The following is a 16,587-nucleotide window of genomic DNA, read 5'->3' as shown; positions in this document are numbered from 1 at the left end:
AATCAGATGAGCTTTGAAGCTCTTTTTCACAGATGTCCAGTAGGGGCGCATCAAAACGTGACATCAATAAACAATAAACAAAAACACGATATGAGTGCAAAATATAGAAAAGGTAAACAAATCACAAAAAATACAAATAAATCTAAACTATATCTTTTTTATTCTACCAGATAAAGCACACTGAGCTATTAGCTTATTTCTCAGAAGCGACCTGACCACAAACGATACCTCCACGGCGTGGGTTTTCAATGTGGAAATTCACAGCAGGCAAATAATGATCGCGAAATTAACCTCCTCCTTCGCACCTGAATTTCTTTCACGTGATATGTTTTAATATATAAAGATATCTGCATACTATTTCTCCACGAGTTTAATTGTTCTGTCACTCATGCTAGACACGGTTAACATCAGTGGCGAATGAGATCTGAACCTAGTTAATGGCCTTTCCCCTACCCACTTCACCAACACCGCAATGACTGGCGCAAGTGAAAAGATGCTTGAACAAATGCCCGTGATCTACACAGCATGGAAGAAGCCTTCATCCAGAAGCGGAGAGATAAAGGTGTGCAAATTATTAGAATTATTATTATTATTGAATCCCCGTGGTAGAAAGTGTGGCTCAGTGATTTGCACGCCAGTGGGCTCATTAATGAGTCACTCTGGCTCTAACGACTGCTGCGTGCTCAGTGGCTTCGTATCCACAGTCAAAGCGTGTGGTTCGTCATTTGTGCCTCTGCAGAGTGATGCATTAGCATGGTCCCCGCATTGCGTTGCTTTGCAACAAACAAAGTTGTTGCAAGAGACGGGTGTTTAGAGAGAGAGAAAAAATGGATTCTTACAACCTGCCGCATACGTTGTTGTCATGTCATGAGGCAAAATATCTAGAGCAGTGCAACCCCCGTGTTACAAAACAGCATTCTGAAGGATGCATCATGGAACTACCTCTGAAATCCTTTCAAGGATTTTTTTTTTCATCCACAGGCTTGGGCTGTCCCCATTTGCCGGCTGCCGTGAATAGTTTAGCGCACGACGATCCAATATTTTTCAAGAAAATTAGCAATTTGCACTCACCCCGATAACATTGCGATAACGTTTTGCCGAGCTCCCAACAGTTTCGCAGTTTTCACGTAAATGTTGACTTTAATATGCGCGCGTGTTTATTTTCTAATGCATGCCGCGGCCGCGTTTGCAAAGTGCCGCGGGATTAACTTCCTAATTCAATGGCAGAGCGTACGATGAAACGCAAAAGCAAATCGAGTCACTGATATTTTAAAGCGAGATGTGTTTCCTCTGTTCGTCCACATAATGTGTACATGTGTGAGCGCGAGCAGAATAAAAGATCGGAAATAACGGGGCACAGAGGAAATACACTCAGCTTGAGCCAACATTTGCACACACGCACAAAGCTGAAATGGCTCCACGGGTACAAATATATGCGCGTGGGCATCCTTTGGCGATTAATCACCTCGTTTCACGTCATGAAATCAGGATTTTGTGAAGCAAAGAGGATCCCCTCTGGCAGACCGTGCCTATTCCATCATTGGTCAGTTTGGGATGTCTCTTTCGTTGCATCTCCTCTCACACACAAATCGGTATCAGTTCGTTTACAACGTCGCTCTGTCTTTGTATCGAACGTGTACGAGAGCAGCCCATGGCCGTGATGAAAAGGCATCCATATATGAACAGAACACTCAAGGAATGCGTCCATTACAGTCGGCTGTGAAGATCCCTCAATACACATTGATGCCCATCGCATCAATGTGTATTGAGGGCTCAATTTCCCATGGATATCTTTCATAAATATTTTCTGGGCGAGGGGGACAAGTATTTTCCAGAGCTCAACCTCTGATATTTGGAACTGAAATGAATACATTGTTTAGCTTATTTATATATATATATGAAAGCTGGACAAAGGATTCATTTTATATATTTAAAAAAAAAACTAAACCACGTGCAATATTTTCATTTTAAATGTCTTCCTTGCCTGCGGTGAGCGCTGACGGAATTTTTGCCGAGCTCGCGCGCGCGCGCGGTGGTCCAAAAGAACACGGTGTGAAAACTACACGCGGGCGTACACGGACGTGAGACCTAACGATGCGTCGGATCGCCTCGAAGGCAGTCAATGAATATCATTACTGTAAGATCGATGTCAACACTTGGGCGGTTTGTCAATCCGCACTGCCCGAGTATTTTTATTATTTTGTTGGGGGAGACGACCACAACCCCCTGTGTTTCTTCGCAGATAACTGTCGTCCAGTTTAACACGTGGTAGGCTTTCGCGACCAATATCATCCATAATACAGGGTTTTTTTTTTTGGGGGGGGGGGGTTAGATCGCGTAAATAGAAAAATAATATAAAAACACATTGACATATCACTTTGTACATAGACCTCAAAGTCAGACCACTTCCACTATTATGGAAAAATGTCATTATCATGATCAACCGTGATCATTTCCACATCCGGATGAAAGCCATCACAAGTTGCCGTTTACGCGACCTAACCCAAAATGTGTACGCCATCTAAACCAAAGAAACTTGAATTATGAAATGCCTTCAATTTACGGCCGCCGCACCAGCGCCACGTGATGTAATTTGACTCTTAGATGACGGAGCAGTTTCCCTTTTTGGAATTCACTGCGACGCATCCAGTCTGCGATTACCCCAACAACGAAAAAAACACACGCGACTGCTAACACCGGTTGTCTACGGGAAAACCCCGAGGGATCAATATGCGACATCAAACAGGGGTATTTTCCTAACCCTGAGCTGATTAACGGTAAGTGTACTCAGGGTAGGAAAACAAGCCACTGACCGCAACTGTAAACGCCAAACTGATTAAACAAACCCACGACTGCAAACGTGCCTTTCACAACCTCCAAATATTAACTTTTACAAAAGGCAGAATCGGTAATTATCCCAGTTTTTTTGGGCCTTTTCTCTCTCTTTCGCTCTCAGTGGAGTAAGCGATATTGATTCCACAGTGGTAACTACACCATCTGCATTTACTCGGGACATATGTTCACACTAACAGCACTGATCTCTGAAAGCATTTGTAAATCTTGAGAATATAAAACCTCCCCAGCATGTTCCACCGCTGGTCTAATGAAGAGTTGCGGAAAACGTGGGTGACTTTTCATGAATTTTACATGAGGGATGCCACGGGGAAAGTCCAATGGTATGTTTTGCAATTAGGGGTTTTTACCCACAACTTTTGTGCAAGAATAAAATAAAACCACACTGACATATCACTTTGTACATAGACCTCCAAGTCAGACCACTTTCCACTATTATGGAAAAATGTAATCATCATTATCAACCAATGATCAATTCCACTTCTGGATGAAAGCCACCACAAGTTGACACTATCACTCACGTTTATGCGATGTAACAATCCACCTCGCACCAGCCTAGGTTCTTATTTCATCAGTCCATCTCCTCTCTGACATTATACATTGGACACATTTATGAAATCACACTCTCGAGCTTGCCTTTATATTATCTGCTGCTTTGTTTGTGTTGTCATTATTCCTCAACTAATACTATTTCCAGCGTGTCGTCATATTCACCAAATGGTAAAGGTGTAGCACTGCAGGTGTAGCACTGCAGGTGTAGCACTGCAGGTGTAGCACTGCAGGTGTAGCACTGCAGTTCCTTTCTCACGCCGCTGCTGGCAGAAAGGCCTCCACGAGAGGTATCTCCGAAGGGATCCCATTGAAGAGATTTTGTTTACTCTTCCACCCTGGCCAGACATCTTGGAAGAGGTGGGAGTGCCCACACTTAAGAACACCACAGGAGACATGTGTGTATGTATGTTGATCTTCGTTTGCACCGTACATAGCCAACCGTGCTCATCGGAGGTGCTGGGGGGGGGGGGGGACAACAAGCTAAACACAAAAGCTGTTCTAAAGAAACGAGTTTTCAATCTAGATCTCAAAGTGCATAGCTCCTAGCGGCTTCCTAATATCGGAAGGAAGAGCGTTCCAGACGGCCGCAGAAGCGCATCTGAAAACACGCGACGCAGTGGACCGTCTTTGTTCGATGGTTAGCCAATCAACTGCGGTGTAGCCATTTATTCTAGATTTGAAGCCTTCGTGACTGCAAGGATTCATATTCTTAGGTTTTTCGGTAAAGTCACGTAGGTAAAAAATAAAAATAAAAATTAATAAAAGTAAAATAAAAATAAAAAACCACGACGTTTCGGAGGCACCCTCTGCCCACCTAAGGGCAATTTATTGCTGTGCAGACACAAAAGAGGTGAGAGGAGGGGGATTTAAGCTGCTCCATTGCTTCAACTGCCGCGCCTGAAAACGAAACTGTACCGGCGACTTTTGCACTGTCAAGCACTGCGTGCTAACCGTGTACACCATGACAGGATCCTCCATAACATGCCATTGTTGTATTCTTGGTTCTGTCGGTAAAGTCACGTAGAAGGAAAACAATAAAAGAATAAAAATATAAAACAATAAAAGAATAAAAATATAAAACAATAAAATAATAAAAATATAAAACAATAACATTCTCACGACGTTTCGACTGCAACACAAGCAATCATCATTTTATTGCTTTATATGTTTCATTATTTTATTGTCTCCCTTCTACGTGACTTTACCGAAAGAACGAAGAATATGAATCCCTGCAGTCACGAAAGCTTTAAATCAAAATTCCATTGCTGCTTTATAAATACTGCTCGTGCTGTGAACACGTGATGATGATGATGACGACGATTAGGAGAGGCCCCGATGTCAGGCTGGTGACATTTCATCTCCACGCGCGAGAGCATCCGTTGTGCGGAGTGAAACATCGGCTGCTTCGCCACCATCCTTGCTTCACCTCATTCCCCCCCCGCCCGCACCCAGGAACCAAATGTGTGAACCCTTGACCTAAGCATGCATGCTTCCTCCGCCGGAACCATTTTGACATTTCCACCGCCCCCCCCCCCACACAGATCCATTCACACATTTGTAAGGCTATCGTCGTGAATGTAATGAGTAAAAGCGGCTCAATACACACACATTTTTTTATTTGTATCTGTCAGCGCACCCGTCTTGCCCGACGCGGAATAACCGCGTTGCGTTTTCCCGCGGCCGCTGTGGATGCGGGATTGTTGTCAGAATGAAAAAGGTTGTGCTCTCGTCACGTTATGAGACAAAGAAGCCAATTTGGAGCCCTCGCAAGCCACTTTTTGTGCGTTCATCGCGTTACGTAGAATGGATAGGCGCAAGGCGATGAGCAATGACAATTATTTGTTCTGATATCGTCTATTTCAGAGCGCAAAGGAACGGCGCGTTGTACGCATTTATCTCACATCTGGTTGTGTTATTGCGCACAGAGCGACCAGGTGAATCAACTCAAGATATGGGCATTGCTGCTCACAAACCATTGCCTACTGGGAAAAGGGCAGTAGCCCCCCTTCACAACCCCTCCCAAAAAAAATCGCCCACCTTCACCATTGCCACGGCCTGCAATATGAACGCAAAACCCATTATCCCTGGGTGATTTCACCACCTTATCGCAAAGTTCAATAAACCAACCAACCCAATAAAAATTGGAGCTCTCTTTCACGAAAAAAAAAATTGCATCGAAATCAATTTTTTTCAATTTTGTTTTCCTTTTGCCTGTGCCCACGCTGTGAAGCATTTTCAGGTGTCAAATAGAATTTTCTGTCCGTAATGAATTAACTCGGCTTGTGCGCTAATGCAATGTGCGGAAACGACATCATGGCAAAAAAACATCATACTAAACGTGTTGAATTCAGAACTGTCAATTTCACAAGGCTATCTGCATTGCCTCTGTGCTCTTTAATCCACATTTTGTTGAATGAAATAAACGCAGCACAAGCCCGTTAAGAATTCTTATTTTTTTTTAATCAGGAAGCGGGGTGAACAAAGAAAACACCCGGCATGCAGATGTCGACACTCCAACGTGAAAGGTAAAGGTGCAGCCCTGCAATGTCTTGCTCATGCCGCTGCTGTCAAACTGGCCTCCTCTAGACGGAGCTCTTCCAATGGACATTTGGCCTACTCCTCCACACGGGCCAGACACCTCGGAAGACGTGGGCGTATTTAGCACGATCAAAATAGCGCATGCATTTCCAGTGGGAGACCGCAGACACATTTGTAACAATTGCATCTTTTCTTTTGCCCGTCTCTTCATCTTGTTTCAGTTACATTTCCCATCACCTTACACTCTGGCCTCGCAATACCGAGTCACGGGGTCAACTTCCTTGTGTGGGAACGTTAAATGTTTAGCTATTTGCGTCACGTGACCATTGGCCGTGACTACGCAAGATTCCACACAAAAAAAAACCCACCCCACAGCGGACCACGACAACAGGCTGGTTGGAGTGTCGCTTGCGGTGGGGCAAAGTGTGGGTATCTCCTTATTTGTACGGCACAAGGTCAGGGAGGAGTAATATTGTCTTAAATTGCACTCAAAAAGCGGGGGGGTTGCGGGGGACTTCCTCCAGCTGTGAGAAATGGGCCCGATATGCAGCCTGACATTTACCCTCGCCGCTGCCTACGCGTGAGTGATGGGTGCGCAGCCTGATTATTACGTTCTGCCCGCTGCTCCCAATCGGAGAGCCGAGGCACAGCCCTGCGCACCTATACCCCAGTAAAGCTGTTGCATCACTGTGTCCTAGCACTCCTCTTCAAACACCTTAACCAACGGATAATTTCAAAGGCAGTTTCCCTGGCACGTTTTTGGGGTGGGGGTTGGTCACGATGGACTTCGCTAACGCACCGTCAGACTGCGGGATAATGGATTCTCCAGCACATCACCTGCCGATGCCTGCGCCTCGCCTAGCTGAGTGTGGCCAAACTAAGTGCAAACACACATTTGTGTGAACATTCTTTGTGTGCAAATACACACACACACAGGGTCGACCGAGCTTGCGAGCAAATGTGCCGCGCGTATAAGGACCCTTTTTTTACGCTTCCAAATGGGATGGAACAACTTTATTTGTTTATGCTCTCCTGCCTCGGGGACTTAAGAGCGAAGATCACAGAGGTGCTTGCTCAGTGCCCGGACACGATGCATTTATTCCAGGAGCCACCAAGTAATCTTAAAGTGGGATTTTTTAGTTGTGTATTCTACTGCGAAATAAGGACAAGGGATTTGTATGCACCCCCATCAACCCCCACGGGAGGAGCTCATTGTGGCTTCTTAAATTTCAAATCATGGAGAGGTAAAGCCAGGTAGCTCAGGGGTTGCTGCCCCGAACCACTGGCCCCAGCTGATATACGAACAGCCGCTCATGATTAATCTGGTATCTCAAGTGCAGCGGGTTAATGGTCTCAGCCCAGTCGCCTATGCCCCCACAAATGGCATTATGTTAAACCTGGTTCGTCACAGAACGTGGCACGATTCCAGTCCTTGCAATTAAATAATATTGTACTCTTAGTTTTTTCGGTAAAGTCACGTAGGTAAAATTTTTAATTAAAATTAATAAAAATAAAGTAATAAAAATCACGACGTTTCGGAGGCAACACAAGTCTCCGTCATCAGGTGGGACCGTCACAGCCAGATTTGCTGTATCAAGATATCAAGATACAGCAAATCTGCTTGATACAGCAAATCTGCTTGATACAGCAAATCTGGCTGTGACGGTCCCACCTGATGACGGAGACTTGTGTTGCCTCCGAAACGTCGTGAATTTTATTATTTATTCATTTTAATTTCATTTTTTTTACCTACGTGACTTTACCGAAAAAACTAAGAGTATGAATCCTTGCAGTCACGAAAGCTTCAAATCTAGAATTCATAATATTGGTTTGTCGGCCAATAAACATGTCTCTGTGGCATGCGAATTGCGAAAGTCGTGTCAAATGTGTGTGGGGAAAAATGAATCACTGGACGGGATCTCAGAGGTACTTCCATGATCTCTCCTTCAGAGAGGACTGTTCTCTAATACAGGGTTGCACCACTCTGAGAAAGTTCCACATGGATATTTTGCCTCATGACATGACACGAATACCAGTGGTGGAATAACAATGCACGTTCTTTAGTCAAGTCACTGCTGGATGACGGCCTTATAAAACCATGTCAGTCACAGTAAAATGTTTTATCATACTTCCCCATGCTGGTCAACGCAGGGTTGGTGAAGGTGTGGACGGGGAGGGCGGTAGAGGGCCGGTTAATTTATGACTAAGCACTGAAGTTTGCTGTGGTCAGGAATTGAACTTAGGTCGCCAGATTCACAGCAGAGTGAATTGACCACCGTGCCACCGCTCCCGAATGAAGTGGAACAAAATTGGGGAAATGAAGACAATATATATAAAAAAGTAAGGAATTGGAAAATATATTAGTGTTTCAATACTGAATCAATTCTGACGAAAATCAATGACACTTTGTCAATTCTGATTAATTTGCTTGTCGATTAAACACAGAGTAATTTAACGTTGTTGTATGTCTATGTAACCAACGCACAAAATTACTATTTGTAGTTTCGTTTATTTATAAAATAATCACTGAGCCTAAGGACTATTTTTCAGGAAGATCCTGCTTGGGATATTTGTCCAACATATTTAATAAAAAAAGATTACCTGGAACAATCCATATACAGTACTCTATTGACAATGGTAACACTAAAACACAATTAACCTATTTGTGCCGCTGCCATCTGCAGGCACCTCAGATGTGCACAGAATACAGGAGGGGTTGTTATTATTATTGTTGAGTTTATTATATTGATCAACTCCGTATAATTCTATTCTTGAGAAAAGACAATATTTTCATATATATTCAAATGTTATTTTATTGTTTACAATACAGTGAATACAGATTATATAAATTCATAATATAATTATAAAAAAATAACCAGAACTATATCTTGAATAAAATTATATAACAATCGGAAAATGTGCTCCAATTTGAATGTTTAATTCAATGATGTGTTCCGTGTAAACGTGATGGAGCAGCGTTGCAGTGGTTAGTGCATTGCGCTGTGAACCTGGCTTCCCCGCTTCCCGGTTACAGCTAGCATCAGTGGTGAGTGATAACTCATTCAGTCCTGACCACTCCACCCATGTTTCATGGGCTAGGCCTTAATCCAATAGTGTATGTATGTATCTTGAACTTATTTTGCACCGTGCGGAGCCAACCGTGCTAATCGAAAGTGTGGGAGGACAACAAACTAAACACAAACACTGTTAGAAAGAAACGAGTTGTCAATCTAGTTCGCATAGCTTCAGTGGCTTCAAAATATTGGAGGGAAGAGCATTCCAGACGGCCGCAGAAGCGCCTCTGAAAGCACGCAATGCACTGACCGTCTTTGTAATGACCCTGCATGATAAACGTATTGATGAAATCGCTTTGCAATGAAACTTGCGTAGTTGTTTTTATTCCATATGTTTTAGTTTACAAAGATGCATCACTATTAATGTGACTTGTTATGAAAGCATTACATGCAGGAGTATGTTTTCAGATTTTATTCAATTATTAAAATTCCATGTGTAGGGGACCGGAAAGAGAAAGTGCTAGAGCAGATGTTGAGATCATTCGGAACAGGTGGCAGGAAGGTACTGTATAGATTAAGACACGTGCCATAGTGCGACCAGACCTCCATATGGTTCGCCAAGGGTCTCGGAGCACATAAAGAGGCAAGAGCGCCGTCTGAAATGGCGGCACAGGTGACGGAGACCACGGAGAATGGAGGAGCCAGGGAGCCAACAGAACCGACAGGAGCAGTGCGTCGGCGGCCATCGCCCGGCCCAGCATGAGCAGCAATCTAAAAGCGACCTTGGAGGAGATGGCAGCGGCAATCCATGAATTCAGCAGCTCAAAGCGTGATTGACAACAGCAGCGACCATGGCAGACATGCGGAGGGACCTGGGAGCGTGTCGAGACAAACTGCTACTGCTGCGGGAGGCCGGGCCACATTGCAAGAGGATGCTGGGGTGAAGTCAACTCGAGACAATCAAGCCATCTCAGAGCAACAATGCAGGACTTCACAAGAGAGAATCAGGCACGACCCCGATGAAGATGAGGAGGATGGGGGATGCCAACGGAGTCGTCCAAGCACACGTCTGGACGATAAATTGATCTGACGGTCGAGGAGGTTGTACCTGTTGGTTGTGCATTGTAATGTTCCCTTTTACCAGAGTATTAAACATAAGGATGAGCCGGGTTGACCGTACCGACCGAAGACAAAGAGTATTGTCGGTTGTAATGGCTTGCCACCCTTGTTTCGAGGGCCTATGTTTCAGCGTTGACCTAGATGGCAATGTGTTGAAAAATCCGTGTTCCCAGGGAAAATTCCCTCGTGATATTTCATACTCCAACAATGTTGAGTCCCCTATTGTGAAATTTAGTGTTGTAGCCGGGACGGCTATGTTTTGCGTCGTGGGAGGGTGGTGGGGTGATGTTGGGGATTGTAAAGAGAAAGTGCTAGAGTACACGTTGAGATAATTAAGAACAGGTGGCCGGAAGGTACTGTTTAGATTAAGACACGTGCCATAGTGGGGTAGAGGGCACTGTCTGATAGGGGCAGGGCCAAGCGGGTATATAAGCGGAGCGAGGCCTGCGGTCTCCTCGCTTGCCCGGGGAACCGACAATGAACAAGGTGGACGATATCGGGGCTGACCGATCACGGAGCGACAAGGTGGAAACCATCGGGGCTGACCAATATCGGGGTAGTAATTACACGCGGCGTTGTGATAACGCTCGAAGTGGTAAATACGTTAACTTTAGAAATAAAGACTCTACTTATTAAAAATGGCCGTCTCGAAGGAGCGTCTTTATTGCACATGTTTGGACAGCATCAAATATTTAAATTGAAGCCACTCTATATTCATAATGAGAACTTAAATCTGCCTTGCCATGCGCTGTAATAGTCAGAACAGCTCACCTCAAGCCTGTTAATTATGATTATGAATTACGTGGAAAAGGTCAATTTACAAAACACATTGAAATTATCTTCTTTCTTTAAAGGTTACTGACTTTAACGACGTAATTTTATTTTATGAATGTTAAACATAATTTAGATTTAGAAAAAGTTTAATTGACTTTCAAATGTGGTGGCATATTCAACTTTCATCTATCATGTGACTTTTAAAGGGCAGATGCTGTCGAGTTTCCACATGAGAACATTTTAATTGGCTTAAAATAAAAATGATATATCTTCATTTGTTTATTGTTTGCCATGAACTTGAAGCGCATTTATAATTGAATTGTGTGATTTACACGTAAAAAAATGTGATTCAACTTGGGCTCTCAAACTCATTGTTGTGGAGCATTGTGTAAAAGAATATATATATTTTAAGTAGAATATATGGTACAAGCAGAGCTCCATTCTGTATATACACAAAGTCCATCAGCCTATTGACTTTCCATGGTGAGACCTCGAAGTTGATCGCTTATGCAAAACTGCTCAATTAACATTAATCTGTAATGCCGATCCGCCGATGAACTTAGAACATTTCAGTTCGTTTATTCTGATTCACAGAACACAGCGCTGCGTATATCAGGGCACTCTCTGGGAGCTGCAAGGCAATGCAGCAAGAGCTGTTTACATTGCCAAACATTGCACGGAAATATATTTCTAGTTTCCCCCCCCCCCCTCTGGGGGAATAGCTAATGAAATATTTCCAAACCGGCTCTACTTAGAGGCATCTGGCTCAATTTTAAAATCGCAAGAGATTGTCATCAACGTGGAAAAGTGGGGAGGGGCGAAAGACTGGGGGGTGAGGAGGGAGGAGGGGGCGAAAGACGGAGGGGTGAGGAGGGAGGGGGAGCGAAAGATTGGGGGGGGGGGGTGGAGGGTGCGAAAGACTCGGGGGTGAGGAGGAAGGGGGGGCGAAAAATTCGGGGGGTGAGGAGGGAGGGGAGCGAAAGACTTGGGGGGGGGGGGGGTGAGGAGGGAGGGAGAAACATTTTGGGGGTGAGGAGGGTGGGGGGAGAAATATTTGGGGGGGGAGGTGGTGGAGGGAGGGGGGTGAAAGATTTTGGGGGTGAGGAGGGGGGGGGTCGAAAGATTTTGGGGGGGGGGGTGGAGGGGGCGAAAGACTCGGGGGGGGGGGGTGAGGAGGGAGGGGGGCGAAAGATTTTGGGGGTGAGGAGGGGGGGGGGCGAAAGATTTTGGGGGGGGGTGGAGGGGGCGAAAGATTTGGGGGGGGGGTGGAGGGGGCGAAAGACTCGGGGGGGGGGGGGGTGAGGAGGGAGGTGGGGGACGAAAGATTTTGGGGGTGAGGAGGGTGGGGGGAGAAATATTTGGGGGGGGGGGGGGTGGTGGAGGTGATGGGTGAACGAAGCGGGAACATTTCGCGGTGCGGTGTGAGGCTCAGAGGGAATCAGGGGGGAAAGGGAAGGAGACCTGGAGGGCGAAACTCTTCAAAAATCAAAACCAAATAAACGTTCGCGAGTGGCGGCACAGAAAGCTGCATTCAAACACAAACTGGGCTCGCAGATTACCGAGCACAATGGAATTGTGATTTCGCTGAAATTACAATCAGGAGACCGGGTAATGCATAAACATCCAAAACGTTACCAGCTCTCTTGTATATGCGAGGGTGGTATGTGTGTGGCAGCAGTTGATTTTCTTATGACGACATTCAGTAAAATAAATTGTGTTCAGGTGATGCTGTGAAAAAAACCAGATATGTTATGCGCTGGTTAATGCCTAAGCTTCAACAAATTGTATTGGTGAAAATAATAAAATTAAAGAACACGGCAAACTTTATATATAATAATAATGTAGTGTCGTTTGTAATACGTTTCCTGCATCTGTCACGGTCGTAGATAAAGCAAGCCGTCCAATTACCACGGGATGATAGCGCTGTACGATCAAAACATTCCTATCGAAGCATAATGCTGTAGCCAGGGAGAAACGACGCCGTCTCCTTCCATGGCACACGTGAAGTATTGGAAAATGACGGCAGGAAACTCCTTGACGGGAACACACTTCTTTTATTAAATCTTGACTCGTAACAATACAACGCGTGGCCTCTCTTCTCACAATGCGCTTCTCTTGACTCTGGATTCTGTGCTGCCGGCTCTCTGTGCCTCGTGTAGACTCCGCGCCTCGGCTACACTCCTCTCTCGCCTCGTGTAGACTCTGCGCCTCTGCTACACTCTCCACTCGCCTCGTGTAGACTTTGCATCTCCCTCTGGCTACACCGTATGCATACTCGGCTCGTGTAGACCTTTCTCTCTCGCTGGCTACACCGTATGCATACTCGGCTCGTGTAGACCTTTCTCTCTCGCTGGCTACACACTATACATTACTCAGCTCGTGTAGACCTCTCTCTCTCGCTGGCTACACACTATACATTACTCAGCTCGTGTAGACCTTTCTCTCTCGCTGGCTACACACTATACATTACTCAGCTCGTGTAGACCTTTCTCCCTCGCTGGCTACACACTATACATTACTCAGCTCGTGTAGACCTTTCTCCCTCGCTGGCTACACACTATACATTACTCAGCTCGTGTAGACCTTTCTCTCTCGCTGGCTACACACTACACATTACTCACTCGCTACTCTCCATTACTCTCCTCTCCGGGCTCTATCTCTGCACCTTCGTCTTCATTCTTAGATGGTTCCACTTCTGCCCCCTGCTCCTCTGTGCATCACCTTATATACCCCTTCTTCCCGGGAGACGGAGCGGATGCGGACCTCAACGTCGGCACCGCTCCCCAGTTACCCAATCCCCACGCGCTATCCCTACGATCCGGTTCCGCTCAGCGCGTGTTTCCACTCCCCGACCAATCACACCGCGCTGCTACCCGATCACTCCCTCTGGGCGCGTCACCGGCACACAGCCAATCAGCAGCACTACCCCCACCCGCGCACTGACGCCTGCTCCTCCCCGTCAGCGCGCGTCACCGCACACACACACGTACATACGCGCTGGCACACGACATATACACCCAGCGCGTATCACCACTACATCACCCCCTCCCACATAGCTCGCAGCCGGCCCGGCTGCTAACAACAACCAACCGCGACGATAAAACGACAACCAACAAAAAAAAACCCCGTAACCCCCCGAGTGTGCCCCGTAACATAACACAACAACAACAACAACAAGAATAACTATGTACAGATCGACAATGAACCCGAAAAGTCAACAATAACACGATACGAGCAAATTCGAAACGAACGCGCCCCACGTCCCTGCGACTACACGCAGTGACGAGGCGCTCCAACTGCCCCGACTCTTCACGAGGCAGGTCATGCAAAGTAGCACGACCTGGCGCGAGTCCGTCTGGCTGGTCCATCGTATGGGGCGGGACACTGACGACCGTCCGGCGGTTCCGGCTGCTCCAGACGGCGCGGAACGGGCCTGAAAGGGCCGGCCCCGTCGCGGAGATCCGGCCGCCGGTGATCGGCAGCTGTCAGTTCCGAGACACCTGGGAGCAGATCAGGCGAAAATACGTGTGGATCAGGCAGAGACATTTCCCCCCCTGGGTCGCCGGTCACGTCACACGCCCGGCCATCACGACACAAGGGGAGGCCATATGGAGGCGAGAACGGTTTCAGTCGGGAGGGGTGAACGTACCACCGGCGCTTTCCCCACTTTATCTGAACGCACTGGGGCCGTGCAACGCGCACGACCTCCACGGGTCCCCTCCACGGCCTCAACAATTTAGGCGACGTAGCAGAGGGTGCCTGAGGGCAATGCAGCCAGGCCCTGTCACCTGGTTTCCATTCGTGCATGGACACCTTCCGTGCCCGCAACCGTTCATTAGCAATTTGGCGAGCCCGCGAATTAAGCCGCGCGGCCTCCCTCGCCTCTGTCAGCTTGTGAATATTAAACTTAATATGTTCTGCCAAATTAGAATTAGTTCGTGGAGCGGACAGGCCAAGTTGCGTTTCTATTGGCGGGTCAGCTTCCCGACCGTACATCAAATAGAATGGGGAAAACCCCGTAGCTGCATGGGGGGCCATTCTATACGCAGCAAGGACTCCCGGGACCTGCAGGTCCCAATCTACATGTGCCTCGCACACCTGCTGGCACAGCATGGAAGTCAAGGTTTTGTGGAGTCTCTCCACCATCCCGTCAGTCTGCGGGTGGTACGGGGAGGTACGCACCTTCTTGGTACCCAACAGATCGCACACCTCTTGCAACAATTTACTCGAAAAATTTTTACCTTGGTCGGTCAGCAGGCGTTCGGGAGCCCCCTTGTCCAGGACATAGCCCTGGACGAAGGCATCCGTCACAGCCGCTGCCGACTGGTTAGCGAGAGGCCACGCCATAGGCCATCGGGTAAAGTATTCGACCCCCACTAACAAATATTTATTCCCTCTCGGCGTGACTGGGAAGGGCCCCAAAATATCGAGTGCAACGAGCTCGTTGGTACGCGAGACCTGAATAGATTGCAGCGGTGGATTAGCTGCCACGGCCGGTGGTTTACGCCTGGCGCATTCAACGCACCCCTTCAGGATATGCACCACATCACTTCCCATTCCCGGCCAGTAATAGTCACGCTGAAGCAGGGCAAGCGTCTTGTTAACTCCCAAGTGCAAGAGGCGTTCGTGTGCCGCCAAGACAACCCTCCCCCTCACAGCGGAAGGCACCACGAGTGCGTTCCGCCGGGACAAACTGTCCCATTTCAACAACACGCCCCGCTCAAGTACATAGGAGCCGGTACGCTCCTGGTCCCCCTCGGGACCCCCAACCTTGCGGCGCAATGCTAGCAGCGAGCTGTCCGCCATCTGGAGGCGGCCCCACTCGCTGAGCGACAGCGAGAGCAGCGAGTCCCGACCCTGAGAGGCAGTGGAATCATCCCCGATCGGTGCGCCCGCTGTCGCAGCCAGTGCCCCCATCTCCCCCGCAAGCGTCGGTTTACAGCGCGCCGATCCCGACAAACACGCGCATTCATCACAAGGCAACAACCGCGACAAGCAATCGGCATTCGTGTGTCGCAACCCCTTACGGTACGTAGTCGTAAACTGATAGTCCTGGAGGACTTCCAACCAACGCGACAACTGGCCCGAGGGCTGGGCGACCCTCAATGAATACTGTAGCGCCGCGTGGTCCGTTCGGACTGTAAAGTGACGACCATAAAGATATGGCCTAAACTGCTGCACAAAAAAAACAATGGCAAGCAGCTCGCGACGGGTGACACAGTAGCGCTGCTCCGCCGGAGACAACACCCTACTACCGTAGGCGACAACTCTTTCGACACCCCCAACGACTTGGGATAGCACCCCCCCAATGCCCGTGTTGCTAGCATCCGTGTCCAGCAAAAAGGGACTGGCAAAATCGGGATAACACAAGGGTGGGGCACCCACCAAGGCGTCCCGGAGGGAGCGAAACGCGGCCTCCTCCTCCGGTCCCCATTTGAACTTCACTCCCTTCGCCGTTAGAGCGTGCAAGGGTTTTGCAATAGTGGCGAAGTGCTCAACGAACCGCCGATAATAAGAAGCAAACCCGATGAAACTACGCACGTCGGAAACGGACGTAGGTGTCGGCCACGAACCGACACAATCCGTCTTCGCGGGATCGGTGGAGATCCCTGAAGAATCGACAATGTGACCCAAGTATCTAACGGACCTACGAAGGAGGTGACATTTGGCCGGTTTAAATTTCAACTTAGCCGATCGCATTCGCAAGAACACCCCTCTCAATCGCCGGAGGTGTTCC

This window comes from Lampetra planeri, chromosome 30, assembly GCF_965212315.1.
Source record: "Lampetra planeri chromosome 30, kcLamPlan1.2.h2, whole genome shotgun sequence".
Classification (NCBI taxonomy): Eukaryota; Metazoa; Chordata; class Hyperoartia; order Petromyzontiformes; family Petromyzontidae; genus Lampetra; species Lampetra planeri.
This window is presented reverse-complemented; position numbering follows the sequence as displayed.